The sequence below is a fragment of the Anticarsia gemmatalis genome, chromosome 22 (genome assembly GCF_050436995.1).
Source record: "Anticarsia gemmatalis isolate Benzon Research Colony breed Stoneville strain chromosome 22, ilAntGemm2 primary, whole genome shotgun sequence".
NCBI classification, from domain to species: domain Eukaryota; kingdom Metazoa; phylum Arthropoda; class Insecta; order Lepidoptera; family Erebidae; genus Anticarsia; species Anticarsia gemmatalis.
The window spans coordinates 3894505-3913806 of NC_134766.1; the positions used below are offsets into that span (position 1 = coordinate 3894505).

A 19302-nucleotide genomic window follows, 5' to 3' on the forward strand; every position below is an offset into this window, starting at 1 on the left:
TAGGTACCTACATATTATAATCACGCCATTTTCCTATAGGTAAGGGTAGACAGACACCAAAGAACAATATCGACAAACTACCTCTCTAACTTTTTCGTTTTTTTTTTCATATGAGTTTAAACGCTACTGAATAGGTAAACTACCGCTAAATATACCTCAGAAACCGGGGGCCAGACCTCATTCATAATGAGATATGGGATCACACAATCATATATTATACAGGGTGTAAACGACAGCCTACCGAAAACGAAAAAAAATGACTTTAGACACGATTCTGGTGCTTATGGCGTTGAAAATTTTCATCGGTTTTTTCTTGATTTTTCCGATTTTTTATGCGGTTTTTTTTATTTTTTCTGGTATTATTTCGTTAATACTACACAATGCAACATGAATATGAAAAAAAAAACCGTCATATTACTGTTTTTCACAAAAAACAGCAATGGATTAAAACAACGTATAAATTCGCTATCAGCTGTTCGGCCAACGACACCGCGCCGGCGGCGGCCGGCCGCGACGGTCGACGTCACGCCGCTTACCTACGCGCGCCACACAGACACGATTACGCACACAGCTGTCAACCTCACACTCACTAGTATGCAGCGTTACTTAGTATTTGTTCTATGTTAAAAATGAAAATTACATAATTATCCCGCTCTCCGATAAAAGGTAAATTCATAAGATTTAAAATGTGTGATATCTTATTATTACACGTACAAATACATACAGAACAACAAAAAATCCTATTGATATTCTTTAGCGCTATAAAAATCTCTAATAAACAATTTAACATGTATTGTCGCTTCGTTCCATTTGTTCTTGCAAAATTCTATTCGATATTTACACGCTCATTCATACTTCATACAAGCGCGGTGCGACTCGAAAAGTAGATGGCCGTAGTGACGCGTGACGCCGCGACCGCGCGTGGATGTTACATAGATGGGATGCGGCAAAATGGATGCTAAGTAATTCTCCGGGGATTATGAATTATGATAAGTTAGTTTCTCTGATAAGAATATTAATGGATATTGATTTTTATCATTGTTATGTACCTACATTTTTTATGGTTTAATTAAATAAACGTTTCGTGTTTATTTTATTTACTTTAAGCTGATTTTATGTTATAAATATCAAAGTTTTTTAAACTTACATCAATAATGTTTGTAATGTTATTTGGTATTTGAATAAAACTACAATGCAACCAGTAACAACTGTGACAAGTAAAAATAGTAATGCCACATCAATATTTTATTGAATCTAATCTCTCGCTGGGATCCTAACTCGTCGCTCGTCACCAAATCGGCGGCGCGCGGGCGGACGGCGCGGAGGGAGCGGGTGGCGCGGGCGAGGGGCGGCGCGAGTGAGCGGAGAGGCGCCCGCGCCGGCGGCTCTCTTTGATCGATAGTTCGAGCAATTCGCTCGCGGAAGACGGAAGCTCTTCACCGGTGTCGTTCGTTATGTCCTATTCGTCGTGTCGTGTGTGAACTGCTGTTTATTATGACTTGTTATTGTTCCGGTTTTGAGTTGTTAGTGTTTTTATTGTTATTATTTTTGTTGTTATTGTTTTCAAAGTGCAGTTGTGTTCGTAAATAGGAAGAAATGTTGATGTGTTATGTATGGTGAAGCACGTGGAAGTGCACGGCGTGCCCTGCACCTGTACGTCCGGATCCAAAGGTACTCAAACTCTCGCCACACACCAGGTATTTGCGTGTTGATAGACATTGATAACAATTTGTTTTAGCACTTCCTTATTATTGGTTACGATTTGCTATTATTGTTTGATTTCACGTAAGCCAAGTAGGTACCTACCTACTTACAATTTTACTATGAGCTATTGTAACATACGGGCCTACTTACGATACCATAAACGATACATAAGATTGTTATCTAATGATAGCGTTGCATACTAGTGAGCGCATAGACGTGGTGGTACGCGTATGTACCTACGACGCGTCGCGACATGTCGTCGCTCAGCGCGCCGCCGCCGCGCCGCCGCCAGAAATCTCGTAGGCATGCGCGGAGATACATCGCGTTGTTCACTATACATTGAACGCTCAAAAATGACTAACTCGGGAACCAATCATTTCCGAGAAATATCGTTGGAGTAAATTTCGCGCATACAATGTCACAAACTTACCAGTAAAGTTTTCGGTTAGCTGTCATTTACACCCTGTATAGCCACCTGCAAGAAAATAGATTAATTGCAGACGTACGTAGGTATAGTAAAAAATCCCTTTCATCAAACTGAACTTATTTACCTTGCATCATGGTTTCCCTTTTTCCGCCAACATTTAAAACTATAACAGAGACTATATTGGCTCGAAAAATACTAATTCCTTTTACCCGGAAGTATAATTTAATTATTATTAGTTACATGTAGTTGTGTGTCCGACTGTACTACTGTGTGGACACGAGTAATTCAATACGCGTATCAACCGCGTATTGCGAACGTTGACATGCTACACGACGACACATTCTATTTATTCTCCTCACTTTCTAACATTACCTATTTGTATTTTCAGGATAATATTGAATCTGGTATCGATCCTACTCTATTTTAAGTTGAAACTGATGATCTTCTTGACTTGCAAAGACAATACTTAGAGATTAGATATGAGATAACTATTTGTGAGTTTTGTTGCAATAATACTTATTCCTTAAGTAAAATATACCTAGGTACCTAGTTTATGAAATTTACTGATATACTTAGGTACCTATGTACAGATGTTTAATAGGTGCTATGTTTCCTTGTCGTTGCTATCATTGCTTACAAGCGCAGCTAAAATTTAGCTCAGCCTTTATGTTCGTGTGGTACGGACATACGAGTGTTAAAAGATATTGTTTGAAAATCGGTGGAAAGGAAATAGCAATCCGCTGCTTTACAAAGATAAGAATATTCTACTCAAGCACTAGGGTCTATGGCAGTCAGCAGCAGCCATTTTTTGCTAAAAAGTGCCATCTATTGACACACGAATCTAAATTAAGATTTTTATAACAACACTAACACAAGAAGTTTCTACAACTATGCGATAGAGGTCGCTAAAACTTTATTAAACACGTTTCGGTTTACGCAGGTCTATCTCACAATAAAAATGTGTAAACCATAATCCAATATCAAGATACAATAAATCGAATTATTAAGTCATCACTATGAAAATAATAGAAAAATATTCACTTGTTTTATGATTTTTCTAGTAAAATTTGTTATTTTTCCCCTGAATCGGAGTGCGCATGCTCCATTTTACGGATCGAAGTCCATGCAATGAGTTGACAGACAGAAATAGATGGCGTAGCAACTTTGCAGTTTGCACGTTTCCTTCCCTTTCTCGCTCCTTCCGTGACGTTTTTGCGAAACGACGGTGTCGTTTCCTGTGAAAATTCATCTTAAAAATCACATTAGGGCATGGTCGGTAAAGTTTTTCACACGAAAAACCGTGACAAAAAATCTATAACCGTGGTTAAGTTTTTTTGTGCCAAGTGCAACTAAACAATCAAGATTCCGCCGATAATTCAAAGCCTACCCAGTGGGTGGCTTAATTTGGTAAGTTTACTGCTTATTTTATCATTATTTGTATAATATTTATCATATTTTACTATGTATTTACGATATTTTTGTTGCACGTAACCATACGCCTCGGTAATGTTCGATTCATTGTGTCCAAAGTCGAGGATCCATACTCTCTATTCTGTATCTAAAAAAACGTTTTATCGCGTCATTTTGCCTTGGGAATTCGGTCTGGTTTGTTGTAATATCGTCAATAAGCATTGTGAATACAAATGCTTAGTTTTACCTCGGTATATTGTGACGAAATTTGCGTCATCAACTTTACAAGGTGCACCTGATAACGCGAGACTACTATCTGTCATTCGATACATTTTACACATAACCAATGCGTAATTGTTATTACAATAGCACACGTACAATACCGCAATCTCATTATCTATTTAATCAAAACAATTACTTTACAAATTCTGCAAATTTAATCACAACTTTTCAGAAATATAATCATTATCAGTCTCAAATAATACATTGTTAACTAAGTGATAGTAATGTACTTTCTAAGCCTACATAATGTAGCCACAACACAGAGTTATAATGTACAGTTACAAATGGCCCCTCAAGACCGGTTAAATCCAGTAATTATTACCAACACAATATACTATTAACTCGGTGATGTTTTGACAGGTTAAATTACAACCTCTTTACTCAGCTCAAGTACTATGTTTCAATTGTAGTGTGCCTATTCATAAATTGCTGTTACATATGTTATACAGTTCAATACATGGCTGAATCTGTCTGGATATTTTAAATTGAAAATCTTTCTCATTGACTTTTCAATAAAAAGTTAAGTTATTGAACTGTCAGTCAAATCATATTTCTAGTTAATTATTAAGGAGAATAAAGGCCATGAAACTATTTAACTATTAAAAAAACTCCTAAAACTAGTAAATTTCCTGTATTCCTTGCTTTCAAAGAGCTAGGCTCAATAAAAAACAATCTACTGTAATTTTTACTCCAGTCATGCACAGGAAAAGTTACTCAAACTGCCAATTTTTTTTTTTTCATTTTAAGTACATACACACCAAAGGAATGTGCACTCAGCCTATCTGAGCTGGCCTTTGGCTTTGAAACTGGCTGGTCATAATTAAACTTAAATACCATTAACCTGAATTTGAACTTAAACCTCATTTATTATGATTTCATACTATGTATTGATTTATCTATGGACTATAAACAAGCATTGACCTTTAGATAAAAAGTATATTAACATAATCCTTCTAGAATAATGGATTATTGTATCTGTTCTATATACATAATTTATTTTTCTAGAACATTCTATATAAATTTTCGTTTGTTCATGAAGTTAAGTAGGTAGTAGTCTGTTCAAGTCTATTTATGTCTTTTTTTTATTGAGAAATGAATATTTAATGACTTGTATAATATATAATATACTGATTACCATAGTAATATTGCATTCCTAGAATAGTTATGTATTATAGAGTAAAATGCCTATTGTTTTGACTGTAGAACATAAAAAATGTATTTATATCTATTGTACCTAGTTTTCTTCTATTTTGGTGATGGTCACTGGGTCTTTGAATGGATATTATTTTCTAAATAATAGTATATTTATATTAGAAACGAAAAAGCGTGTTTTAATATTTATTTTATTATATTGCATGCAACTATATGTAAAGGGCAGCCAAGTGTGTTTTCAAAAACCTTGTTTTCGCAGCCCATTATAATACTTTAATTATCATATCAATTGAAATTAAAGAATTATTTGTTTTTGTGATCATTTCTTTATTAAATGACCGCAAATAAATAAATGTAAAAATACTTATTTTGTTGTCGTTTTTGTATAACTTATTGCCAAATGTCAAACACGCTTTTTCGTTTCTTTATAGGTGTAACAAAATGGAAAAGAAACGGGACTCATTTTTCTTGAAACAAAAGAAGGAAAGCAATGGAAAGCAGGACAAACAAGTAGGAGGACAAAAGTATAAGAGACAGGAAGAATTCAATAAGAACAGGAAAGGGTTTGTGGAGAAACAGAAAAAGACAGATGGAGAGAAACCAGAAAAAAAGCCATTTGATAAAAAGGCTTACCGTTTAAAGAAATACAGTAAGAAGTACAAGCTTGAGCAATGGGAGGAACAGCGCAAAAAGCGATTGATGCATCAGTATCAAAAAGATATGAAAAATGACCCTGCAGCTGGGACTTACAAACCAGTAACATTTGATGAAGATGTCCCCGATGGTGAAGAACAACCAGGCAAATATGTAAGACATCCTGATGCCATAGAAAAGAATGATTCTATCAACAAAAAGAAAGACCCATTTGCCAAAGCTAAAGAGCAGTTTAACAAGGTTAAGCAAGAGAAATTGGAAAAGAAGGAAAAAATGGAAAAGATTAAACAAGAGAAGCAGCAGAAGTTAGAGGAATATAAGAAGAAGAAGCAGGATAGGTTCAAGAAGTTGAGCAAGAAGAATAAGAAAGGTCAGCCTATGATGACTGGCAGACTGGAACTGCTTCTAGAAAAGATACAGACTTCTAAGTAACTTGTTTTGTCCAATAGTTTTCAATTAAAGACTGAATTGCCTTTTTATAGAATTAGTATAACCAATTGTTAGTATTTCAAATTTTGCAATGTAATCAGATATTTTGTTGACTCAATCAGACTTTGGTTAGGAAATAGATTTTTTGTGATGTTAGAATGTCAATATAAGTAATGAATTAAATTTGTTTTTGCAAATGTAGCAACAAAATATTTTGTTTAAACAGTTTTTAATGGGCTTGAAATAGATTTAGAACATTTGCGGACAGAGTCACCTATGGCAGTCAAATAGTAATTTATAGCAACAATTTACATTTAAAAATGTCTTTTAATGAATATTCATCTTAATGAACAATTTATATCGTGTCAAAGCAGACACACAATTTTAATAATTATTCCTGTACGTATACATGTATTAAACCAATTTAGCATAGAAATTAGAGGAATGAAGAAATTATACGGAATTATGTACGTGTTCAGACTCGATTTAGATAATTCGTTGTTTTATATGCATTCTATTTTGTGCTCAGTAAAAAATAATTGATACTATTAAAGTGTTTGATCATTACTATGGTAATTTAGTCTGTTAATAAGTCTTTTTGTTTTTAATTAGTTCATCTGTTGCAGATTCTGGTCTTGTTTTATTATGGTCTGTACAATGTACTGTGTTTTTCTTGTTACGTGTCGTATTTGATATAAACGCGTAAACGTAAAAAAGTCTAGTGAATTTTTTTGTAATATTGATTACAGTCATTAAATTCAATTTGTGAGTATTATCGACTTTTTAATTTAACTTTTGTCTTTACATTCGTAAATAGAGGGGTAATGAACATTTATTACGCTGTTGAGTAAGCCATTTTATTAAATCATTTTAAAAGTACCAGATGAATGTAGATCTTCTATTTTACCCTAATAATTGGCAAGACATAAGCTAATATTTGGCGGTACGAATAACGCAATGGAGTTTACTGCGCCATTGCACCGAGTAATTGAGAACAATTTCAGTGCAAAATAAATGTTTTCGTGATTCATAGATACGCTAAAAGATGCCGTTTATTTTTTTTATTATTGCCGTTTTACACGTGGACGCACAAAAAATAGTCATAATAAAAACTTATTACAATATTTTACTTGGGTTCTGATATCTTCTGCCCCCAATCACTTCTATTAACTTTACCTAAAAACTGTTATATCTATACGCATCACAGGTCAGGTTACGTATACACACTTCGATTGTCATCACAACTAAATTGGGAGTGACGCCAGATAGCAACAAGATAACATTTATTAGAATTTATCGTCTATATACGAGTTTATTGGCATACTATCACTAGAAATACTTTGATAATATTATATTGATTGATTATTTTGTGGCAAGTCGGAAATAATGTTTATATTATCGGTATATAGTTATAGATAAACGGACAGTATAGATTGGAATGTCTATAGATATAGGGGCCCAATTTTATACAGTTTTTAACTAGTTTTTTTACTGTCTCACTTCTAGGCAAGATCAAAGAAATGGTTAGTCTAAGTACTCCACGCAGTTAGACAGTTACTCTTTTAATTAAATTTTATAACTACAATCTACATATTGGGTCGAGGAAAAAGTCTTTTCGCATTAGTATGTATGAACTTGTAATAAAACTCTTTGGCTTCAAGAATCACAAATGAGTAGGTACACGGTTCATAAGGTTTCTTTCAGTGAGCTCGTGAGGTACCCAAATAAATATCGAGCTTTTTTTGTAGAGAAAAGATTTTATTACAAGTTCATACATACTATAATGCAAAAAGACTTTTTCCCCGACCTAATATATTATTTGAGCTATATTCACTATGGGCATTAGCCACACAATACAGTTCAATAAAATACGCGCAAGTCTAGCCGGCAAATAGTCTTGTCGAAGCTTTCGTGTGCGTTCGCGCAGCGGAATGTTGTTGAATTTAAAGATATTAATTATGCAGATATTTAGTGTATGACGTCGTATAATTGTGTATGGTAAAAAAAAAATTGTGTACGCAGCCATTGTGGAGAAATTCACCAAAAACTGATTCCGCTGGGCGAACGTTGTCCTGGCGGAACTTATTTTAATCCATAGACTTTAGAAGAAAAGAGGTGTGTCCAAAAATTAGTGTGTATTTGTGTGTAATTGTGTATGTATGAATAAAATGAGTGCATGCATAAACTTCGGAGAAATTCAAGTTTCCGCTACGCGAACGTTTGGCCATTAGCTAGTTTTCATATAAAGCGCTTACATAGAGAGCTGTAGATTTTTACATACGTTGTTTTGAATTTGTTTATATTTGTTTAAAAAACAGATTTAGAAAAAATCGTAGGGCTTAAAAGATAAAAATATAAACGTAAAATACACTTAATAGGTCTTAGTTCTTAAAGTATGCACTTTGGGGTCTAGATTTTCACGTTTATACAAACCTTGTAAGTATCTGAAACATGTTGCCAAGTATCAATGATGTTCCGTTAGTAATTAAAGAGTTAAAGGACAATTTTACCATGAATAGATCACTGTTTACAAAACAGTCAAATATCACGACGTTCTAAAGGAATTGCATGGTAAAATGTATGCCAAAAATTAGTTTATTCATTCAACTATTCACATGCAAAATTTCATGTCATTAAATTTAGTAATTAAAGAAAACAATTAAAATACTGACGAAGCATCGAAAACCTACATAACCCGACCAAGTTCGGATAGCTACAAAAAAGCGGCCCAGCCATATATCTAAGAGACGTTCTTAACCTTACAATATAGTATTTACTAATATGGTACAGTTCCGTACACAAGCGTTAGGAAAAAATAAAACAATTGCATTTCTTGAATTAAAAATATGATTTTAATAATAACCCAACTATCTACGATAAAAACAAATCTTCAATTAACAAGTACTTTTCTATTTAAATATCCGTGTACAAAAATTTTTTTTATTAAGTATATTACATATTATTGCCCTCTCTTTTCTTCAAGGATGGAAGTACCGTTTCAAGCGGGAAGCCGCGCGCGTCCTGTTCGACTAGCAGTTTGTGGAATATTCCACAGACGTTAAATTACGTGCGTTCACAAGAATATAATTAAATCAAAATATTAACTTTAAAAAAATGTGAATACCTATCGGAACTCCGGAATTATTCCAGTCAATTCTGGAGCTGAAAAATCAGAACAATTGAACAACAATTTGGTGTACAAAAATAAATGACCTTTAAATTATATCGAAACAACAACTGTGTTATCACCTATACCAATTCAATACCGGTATTATACGGTAAATTTTGGGATGTTACCTAAATATATTGCATGGACGCTTTTTTGTAGCTATCCGAACTTGGTCGGGTTATGTAGGTTTTCGATGCTTCGTCAGTATTTTAATTGATTTCTTTAATTACTAAATTTAATGACATGAAATTTTGCATGTGAATAGTTGAATGAATAAACTAATTTTTGGCATACATTTTACCATGCAATTCCTTTAGAACGTCGTGATATTTGACTGTTTTGTAAACAGTGATCTATTCATGGTAAAATTGTCCTTTAACTCTTTAATTACTAACGGAACATTATTGATACTTGGCAACATGTTTCAGATACTTACAAGGTTTGTATAAACGTGAAAATCTAGACCCCAAAGTGCATACTTTAAGAACTAAGACCTATTAAGTGTATTTTACGTTTATATTTTTATCTTTTAAGCCCTACGATTTTTTCTAAATCTGTTTTTTAAACAAATATAAACAAATTCAAAACAACGTATGTAAAAATCTACAGCTCTCTATGTAAGCGCTTTATATGAAAACTAGCTAATGGCCAAACGTTCGCGTAGCGGAAACTTGAATTTCTCCGAAGTTTATGCATGCACTCATTTTATTCATACATACACAATTACACACAAATACACACTAATTTTTGGACACACCTCTTTTCTTCTAAAGTCTATGGATTAAAATAAGTTCCGCCAGGACAACGTTCGCCCAGCGGAATCAGTTTTTGGTGAATTTCTCCACAATGGCTGCGTACACAATTTTTTTTTTACCATACACAATTATACGACGTCATACACTAAATATCTGCATAATTAATATCTTTAAATTCAACAACATTCCGCTGCGCGAACGCACACGAAGCTTTCATAATGTTTATCGCAACGGGTGTGTCTATATTCCACTATCTTTCATCATTTTTCTCGGAAACTTATTGCATTATTATGATATCCGTTTTCCTCCGCTCGTATAATTAATTCTTATTTGTTTTATGGCCGTGTAAAGTAATTACTTACTAGACAGTTATATTGTTTGTGAAAATTTTACGCTTTGGAAAGTTTGTCGCCTTGTGCTGATACGAGTAGTAGAAAATTGTTTGAAGAATGATAAGGCTATTAATTATGTAATATAGTTAGGTACTATCATATTTGATTAGTAAAATATTGCTCGGCAACTTTATTGCCAAAATTGAATAAATTATCTAGTCACCATTTTGGGCGCAGACATAGTTGCCGATTTTGTGGAATTTTTGCATTTACATTTAAAAATCTGTTTAGAAATAAAAAAAAAGCTATAGTTTGTTAGAAAATAGCTTTACCTACAAGTATTATAGTCGAATAAGCTGGGGACTTTTACTGGCACGGTAAGAGGGAACATTTTCTTCCTAGTTTTCGTTCAGAAATTTCGCACTTACCTGGTCTTGATTTGCGAGACACAGCAATTTTATTTGATCCAAATGTCTTGATTTATAAACTTTTACATGTTAATCAATGATTAGTTAAAAATTTGAGCTAAAACCAACACTAACACTAAGGTGCTTTGAAAAAAATGGCGTGTTCAACTAAAAAAAAAACTGACACGCACGAATACCGCGAAATCGAAATTGGCAAAAGCAAAGAACACAAACAGCCTACTTTGATGAAATATAGAACGCAATGCAAAAAAAAGACCAAAATATAATATGTACTTTTTTAAAGCTGATTATTAGGTAGTCTAATTTACTTGAATAGGTAATTAATATCTTGTTAGTAAAACGCGTTTATTAATGCGTCTTTTTTGTTGCTAATGGTGATCGAGACATCCGGGATTTCAACACAGTTTCGTTTGGATCATACCTAATGATAAATATCTGAACAAAAAACTCAAATGCATAACATTTCAAGACTCATAGTCAATACGGCTTTCTTTGATAGACCAATTGATAAACAGTGACAGCAATACGTGTGAAAAGATTCACTTGTTAAAGTAGCCAAAAGTAACGCAGTAAAATGCTTTCAAGCCTGCATTTTCGTCCATAACCCTAAGGAATAATAATAATCATTTAGTCCCACCGGCTAGGGCCGTATTATTAGGTCGGCAACGGGTTGAAAGGTCTCCGATGGCCAATTAAATCCGTAAAGTGATACTAAAATAATAACACTCAGGCCACACACCTGACGTCAACATGACCCTCGTCATATTTATCTCACAACACCAGAATACGACGCCATCTTAAAAATAATAATTAATTTTTGGCGCCTAATTAGCAAATTGACAGTTGACATCCTCTGACAGATAGCAATAGTGTTGACCCGTGATCAAAAATTATCATCACTCGTGTCAGTCGTGATTTACGTGATGTTCGGCGGTTAGATTACGTAATCTACTTACTGCTTTTACACGAGACCTCATTCGTTTTATCAGTATATTGGGATATTGTAGTTTATATAAAAAAAGAAAAAATCCTGAATGCTTTATTTAATAATCTTGTAGGTAGCCGTTATTACTTCCTCAATCATTAATAATGCTTGAAAAAATTGCGATCATAAGTTGACATTATGCGTTTCTGCAGCAAAATTGTTTGTAAACTGGAAATGATTCAATGAACATTCGTACAATGTTGTCCAATTTAGGGGTCCACTTAGTCGACGTCGCAAATCAATCGATTGTACCAATTAGTTGGCATTGTTGGACCTTGGATGGCCAGTTTAATCGAAAACCCATCCGTGCCTCGGGAGAGCAATTTAAAACGTTAGCCTGTTATTCAGCAAACGTTTATCTACTTACTATAGTGGTTTACAGTTGCCTTATTATTGTCTCTAAATGGATAGATTTATTTATTTATTATATTATATTAAAAATACCGTAATTAAAGTACACGCTTCAGGTTTTGATAAGGCCTTTTCTGTGAATGTGATGAGCTTGTAAAGTGTTCTTCGTGGTCCTCGTAAAGCGGCTACGTGCCAGTAAAAATCGATGCGAATAATAAAAAAACTTATTTTCTATTGCAGTAGCTTTAGGTAAGATTTCATAATAAGTCGCAATATTGGCAACCCATACCATAGAAATGCTGATAAAATTCTAGATTTAGCATAAATAGAAATGACCAGTTTTCTGAGTCATTGTCATGTCAAGATAAAGTGATATTGTTATGATTGTAACGCATATATTGTAAATAACAACAAATTCCATGAATTTAGATATTTATTTTACCCTGACACAATTCTTGCAAAACAAACAGCCTTAAAAATATTATTGTCTTCAATTTGATTACATCGTGGACCCAAAACAAATTTGTTTGTAGATTGACACTCAAATTGTGTTTAAAGATAATTTTATTGCGTCTCGATGAAACGGGTAAAAGCTGTTTTTAGGTTCCCAAACGAACCGGGAGAGGCGCTGTTGCAAACTTCATTAATTTGTCATTTATCGATCTTGCTTCAGGCGCTATTTAATTGATCAAATTCTGCATCAGAGTCTGTTCAGTACCAAAACAATATTTTTACCGTTTTACCGTTCGAGAATTCCGGTTCTTGCACTTTTGTAATCATACCAGCTAAGACGAGCACGAAATAATATTTATTCGTTTGAAAACTATGCAAGAAAATAGATTTCATCTGTAATTTTTGTAGACATTTCAATCAAAAAAGGTTTTTTAGCCAAAAATATTTGTTGTCTTATTAAAATACTCGTCTGTTTTCGTTCACCGTCTCCGTTCTCTGTCGTTACAAGAAAGGTTTTAGTGCAGCACGTTAGTTAACATGTGAAACTTAATATCTTCTGCTACAAGCCCTTTTGTTTTGTCTAAGATAATACAACAGGTCTACTGAAGGTCACGTTCTGATCACATGTTTCTAAACGTGATAAAGATTTACACCATTTCCAGACGTGCAGTTCTCATTTGCGACAAATGTGAAAAATTTAACTGCTAGAAACTTACGAATAGACACATTTTAAAGAGTCGGGACAACTCCAGCGAACGTTTCTTGACTTCTCGAAAGTTTAAGATGATTTTGTTAATGATAAATGCGAATACCTTTTATACATTCGGCAAAAAAACAATATAATAATGTAATACAAAAGTTAATGTCACTGACACGATAATATCTATATTCTCATTTTTATATCACTTAGCTAAGGAATAAGGACACGTTTCTTATGCCACAGATGGTCCTCAAACTGTCTGTCAAAAACGTCCAAGTTATTTGACAATAGAAAAGTAGCCTGAAATCAATTAAATCACATTCGAACCTAAAACTTTAATAATACCACCTTAAATCAACAGTTTGTACTACACATAATATTCGACCACATCCGAATCAAACAACCACAAATCTTTTAACAATACATTTAGATATTCTACGTGATAAAGTTCGTGCATTAATGTATATGACTGCACTGCAGATACGTAGTGCAAACATGCCAGCCAGTCTAAGAAACACGATAACGACTCAATGCAAATAGCATATAAAACTAATGGCTTATTTGTACAACAATCGTACTATTATGTCACCCGCTTTTATCATTAAGATTATATATGTATTTAGTTTATTATATAGCAATATAGATATGTATACATGTATATGGCGCGTGGATAGAGGAGGGAGTTAATTGATAAAGATGTACTGTGACCTCTCTGATTTTTCGAGCGCTGTTCAAAGTTCGAGCGCTATTTAAAACTGATCAGGCGATGTTTTTAGCTCAAATACAATTGAAATAAAATGTTCGTATCAATAAAATATAGTAAAACTGTTTTCAAGTCAGATATTTTTAATGAAATGCAGAGGTACCGCGTTGGGCGCCAATTATTCCAGCCAATGGCATGAAACTTTTTGGCATAGTGAAATGAAAACTTTACTTACATTTTGATTACATTTTTAACTCAATTATTTTCGTCGTGCGTAAAAAAATACAGCTGCCATACCTAGTCAAGCATAAAACTAGCAAATAAATTATTTGCTAGTAAATATTTCGATTTATATACCACTCCCTCGTGGACTCAAAGCCTAAGCCCTCCCCAATTTGTACCATTGCCCAGCAGTGGGACAGTAATGGGTTAAAAGAAATATTATTCTCATGCAATCTTACATAGGTCAGCACAAAAAAAATATAGCAAAATATCGTTCTTCAAATAACTTTTCGTGAGCCAAACTACTGCAGCATAAATCTTGGCACGTATATCCATATGTAGAGCATATTTACCGTTGTTTTAATGTCAAGTGCAAGGCTTTAGTGTACTGAAGCCAAGGTCAGCACTTAAAGGGCAACCGTGACGATGCACTGGCTGTATAGCACATTTGAAGCACTGCGGCAGTATATTAAAATTGGATTGCATAATACTGAAATTTGTGGCGTAAGGGGTGTTTTTAAAAGCTTTTATTATAGTCTAGTAATACATGAATTATAGAATTGCTTAATGATTTTGAAACTTATTCCATCCTGCCGTTGATTTAGTTACTTTAGTATGTTTTCTCTCAACAAAGTCTTACAAATAGCGATTCTTTTCTTCTATCTTTTCAATCTATTTTCTATCTGTCATTCTATCTTATGTTTTCTAAAAGTTGAGAGCATTTTTCTAGGTTGCCTTTTGGCACTCCAGTTTAAATGCTTCCTACCCTGATTACTTATATGGACGTTTCTGGACAATCCTGTAGTCTTTACTGAAACAAAACAATCTTCATTATTTATCTATATTCTGAAGAAAAAGATACATTCCGCCCACAATTTCCGATCACGCAACAAGAGGCTTTTTGTCATCTACCAAACACGTACAACACATTTTTACATATTTTATTCTTTTACGATACAAATGAGAAGCGTGAACGTTATCGCTATTGACTCAGAACAATCAGAGCGGAGATCAGTTTTATTACACGTCCATAATGAAGAAATCACTGTTTGTTCCCAACATTCCTTCTTGTTAGTTATTCAACGTGACATTTTAGAATAGGTGATTCGTCTTTTTGTATTTGTTCAACGTGCCAACTAATGCTAGCTGTTTAATGTGATATGTTTTTCTAACGTGAATAATGTTTTCGGCTCAAGAAACAGAATCTAACAATTTAGTAAAGAGCCTAGTCATGCGATTTTCTTTAGATTTTAATTGTTAATTCCGTGTATTATCAAAATAAACTAGCTGTATCAAACAGCCCTTTATCAGCTGCATAAACCTGCATTACACTGCTGATCTAAAGTTAGAATTTTGTATACTCCCGCCGCCCGCGAAGTTTTCATACAAGGCTCTCCATTTAGTTGCTGGATTAATGCGAAATTTGCTTTTCTAAGGTAGAAAATGTTTTCTAAATCGGGTCGAAAGACAGTAATATAATTTGGTCTAGACAGTATCGTTATGCTACAGTACATGGATAGTTGCCTACAGTCTGAAGCGTGGGAGCTAAATATTCAATGTTGATCAATATGGACATTCCATTTATGTTCATCATTTCGTATAGAATTATCTAGAAATTGCTGTTAGTCATTTCTTATTTATATTAGGATATTTAATAGTAGTTTAGTTTTATAACGTGGTCTGTATATGGCAATAGGCTTACCCCTTATTACGAAATTACGAAATTAGTATTGTTAATGGCAGGTGTATTTCATATATCTCTGCTACACCTTCGTGTATAACAGGCGTGATTTTTTGCATGAATGTTTTTTGTTTCGTATACATCTATAATCTTATAAGATCAGGCATCTTTCAGTCCATCTTTGTTCTTTAGACCCGTATTTGGCAACTTCCTACCGCTTGGCAGTCTGTCAAATGATTCGATGAACCAGTACCGATGATTTATAGTTGCAAGTGGAGAAAGTCATTGCCACAGTCATGATGATGACTCAATTTTCTGGGAAGACTAAAGGGATAATGCTTAGTAATTGACTAGAGATTGTTCGAGATCTTGTACCGGTACAAACAGATTATAATATTTGTTCATCGGAATCTAGATTTAGGTGAAGTGTCGATGACAATTTTTATCTGCCGTGCGATTTGTTCTAAGTATCTTACTGTCTAGATTTTTTTTAGTTTTTCACCTACTTTCATGATGTCTTTTATTGTTAGAGACTTGAATCTTGAATGGTGTTCAACTGCCTTTTTACGATTTCAGTTTCAGTATTGTTTTAGATATATTCAATAAGGGGAAGCGTTTTTGTCTGCCGCATACTTGGCTATTTACTTGCATCAATGTATCGAATATTCCCTAATATAAATCCCAAATATTCTAATATTTAAAAACCCTTTATCAAGCTTAATATACCTGTAAACAATATATTTTGTTTTTCTTTCTTACTTACCCGGAAACTCGAGGGAAAAACATTAAAACGTAAACATGATCCATTTACTGGTTCTTCTTTAACACAACAATTCTTAGAACTGCGCTGTTAGAAGAGTTTAATAGATAGAGTTTACGATGAAACAATATTATTATTATGACTGATAAATGGCACGTGTTTGCCTTATTATTTACTCTGATTATTTGTTTTTATTATAATATCAGTATGTTTGAATAGGATGTGTTTGCTTAGTGACATGTGCCTTTTAAATGTAGTAATTAAGGGCCATTTGTTCCGAAAGTAAATCAGAGAGGGAACAACAACAGAAAAAATGTGGACACATTTTTTTGAGGATTTGCCTCATTTGCTTTTTTATTTTCAGTCAGATCAATTCAAGAAAACAATTAGTATGTTTGTAAACTTGCTATACATTCAAGCCTGGTACGTAGTTTAGTAACCGCCTGAAACCAACTTTTAACACGTCTTCTTCTGAAGTAAAGATTCTTTAAGTCAAAATTCCAGTCCGCGACAATACCTAACGTCTCTAGATTTCCCAGCATTCTGCAACTGGTTATGAGCACCCAAATTAAAATCGGCACACGCATAGCGTATCTAGTAATTAATTTATTCCTGGAGATAAAAATTCTGCTGTGATCATTTTACGTTTAAACACTTGAAATTGGGTCACAATGGAACCTCGATAGCGAGTAAACACTGGAGTGTTAAGTAAATAGGTCTATTAGTTCACGTTGAGCGCTATCGGGTAGTATCAGTCACGCGCCGACCGCACCCCCCCAGATTGTGAGGCCGAAGGTTATCTATACGGGAACAAGTTTATTGGGAACGTAATTATGTGACCTAGTCAACTTAGATCAGGTGACTAAGGGATTAGATGATATGGTGTTGATGGATTTGGATAAATATTTATAGTATAAAATGTTTTTTTTTTGGTGACACTTAAATTCTGCGTTTTGCGTTTAAAAAAGACAACTCCCGCACAAAGAATTGGTCTGTAATAGAAATTATTGGTGTGCCATTATTTTTTGGGCATCTAATGCCAAATTCTGTTGGAATAAAAATTACTAAAGAGGCTTAAATGTAAAGAGGGATCGGAATTGATCAGATTTCGCGTTGAAATTATGAGATTTTATATCTACCCTAGAGTAACATTTCTTGAGCCAGAATATTATAATTTATTACACAATCGTCGTTCTGATATTCTTCTTTTATATTGCTCCTTGAATGTAGTTTTCTTTCTCCCGCGTGATATCTGCCTGTCTTTCATTTCAACATAATGAATTTGTCTCTATAAAATAGTGAAATTATTGCCCAAATGTGGTTTCAACACCTCATATGTCTCCCATGTGTATTGGTTCAATTTGATAGTATATGTACAGCTGGGTGGCAACAATACGAAATGTTGCTAACACTTCCATTATCTAAATAATTTATACCTATTGTATAATTTTAATTGCCAGTACCATTGTCCAAATTGCGACTGCTGGAACAATATTCTAGAACGCTGTAAAAGACGATAGTGGTCAAATTACTTCTAGAACTCCACTTGGCTGGGTTCCAGACGTTGAATACACAAGTGGGATTAGTTTTCAGTTTTATCCGATGTACAGATATTAGAACTTGTAACCATGTTCCAAGGTGAATAAAAGGTTGTAGGTACTATCGGTGTTAAAATATTAGCGAAATTATCTTAACTGGATTTGGAATGAATGTTATTTATGAAAAGTCAACGTTCGTTTTGACTTTCAGTAGAAGAAAAATGTTCGTGTCTTTGTCTAACAAAATACGGTATATTTTTTGACTTAACGCTATTGGACTGAAACCAATCGCTACTGAATATTTTACACTTACACGCTAATTTCATCCAGTTTGCGTTCGTTGGCATCTTCTGAACAAACTTAAAGGTTTGTAGCTAATTGTGAAGTTTTCTGATAAAGTCTTCCGGTGAATTAGTGATACTTGTATAGACATTTTGTACTTTTTCTATTAACCTGTACTGTCCTATTGTTGGGCAAAGGTCGCCCCCAAAATCTTTCACCGGTTTCTGTCATTGGCTGTCCCAAATCCTCCTTTTTTACCTACTTTATTTTAATCAATCGACATTCTTGTATTTGCTTGCTATCACATAAGTATAATTTCAGCATGAAGGCTTCAAAATTATTTAAAATTACCGCTAGCTGAGCAAAATAAAAAATTGTGATAGCGACATTCTTGATTAACTTTGTTGCATAAATGAGTTGTGAGTTGTCATGAAACAATACGCTTGGTGATCTAATAGGGGCCGAGCGAGACAATAAATCGTAAGTGGGTGTGCTAACTATCCGCTTAGCACAGGATTAACTAAAGCAAATGAAATTGATTTGTTTCTAATGAGCTTACCCGCAAAAAAGTAATTTCAATAGATTTGGGTGTAAAAGGGATTATACCAGCCAAGAGATAACTGTTTCTGACTTTTGAACAATCAATACAGCTTATAACTATTATCAAAAACAGAATAATAAGTAGATAGGTACAAAACATAACATAAATCATTGAACCCTCATTAAAATCGTCTTAATTATCACTCGTTATTTACCTCGACTTTACAACTTAATACGGCGTAATAACAAAAGCAAACAAGCTCTACGACCGGCTAACACAACTCAAGCTCGTGTCAGAAGTGACGTCATTGAAGCGGTTCGTGGCAGTGCAGACGAGGTTTAATA

At 33.9% G+C, this 19302-nt stretch overlaps 1 protein-coding gene across 1 annotated transcript in view; it reads left to right on the forward strand.

Moving 5' to 3' along the window:
• The first annotated feature begins 3298 nt into the window (after positions 1 to 3298).
• Positions 3299 to 19302, forward strand: part of LOC142982932 (ornithine decarboxylase 1-like) — a 29279-nt gene continuing 13275 nt past the window's right edge. Inside the window, exon 1 of the mRNA XM_076129674.1 lies at positions 3299 to 3538. The gene's annotated coding sequence lies outside the window, so the exon portion shown is untranslated. The remainder of the gene's footprint in view (positions 3539 to 19302) is intronic.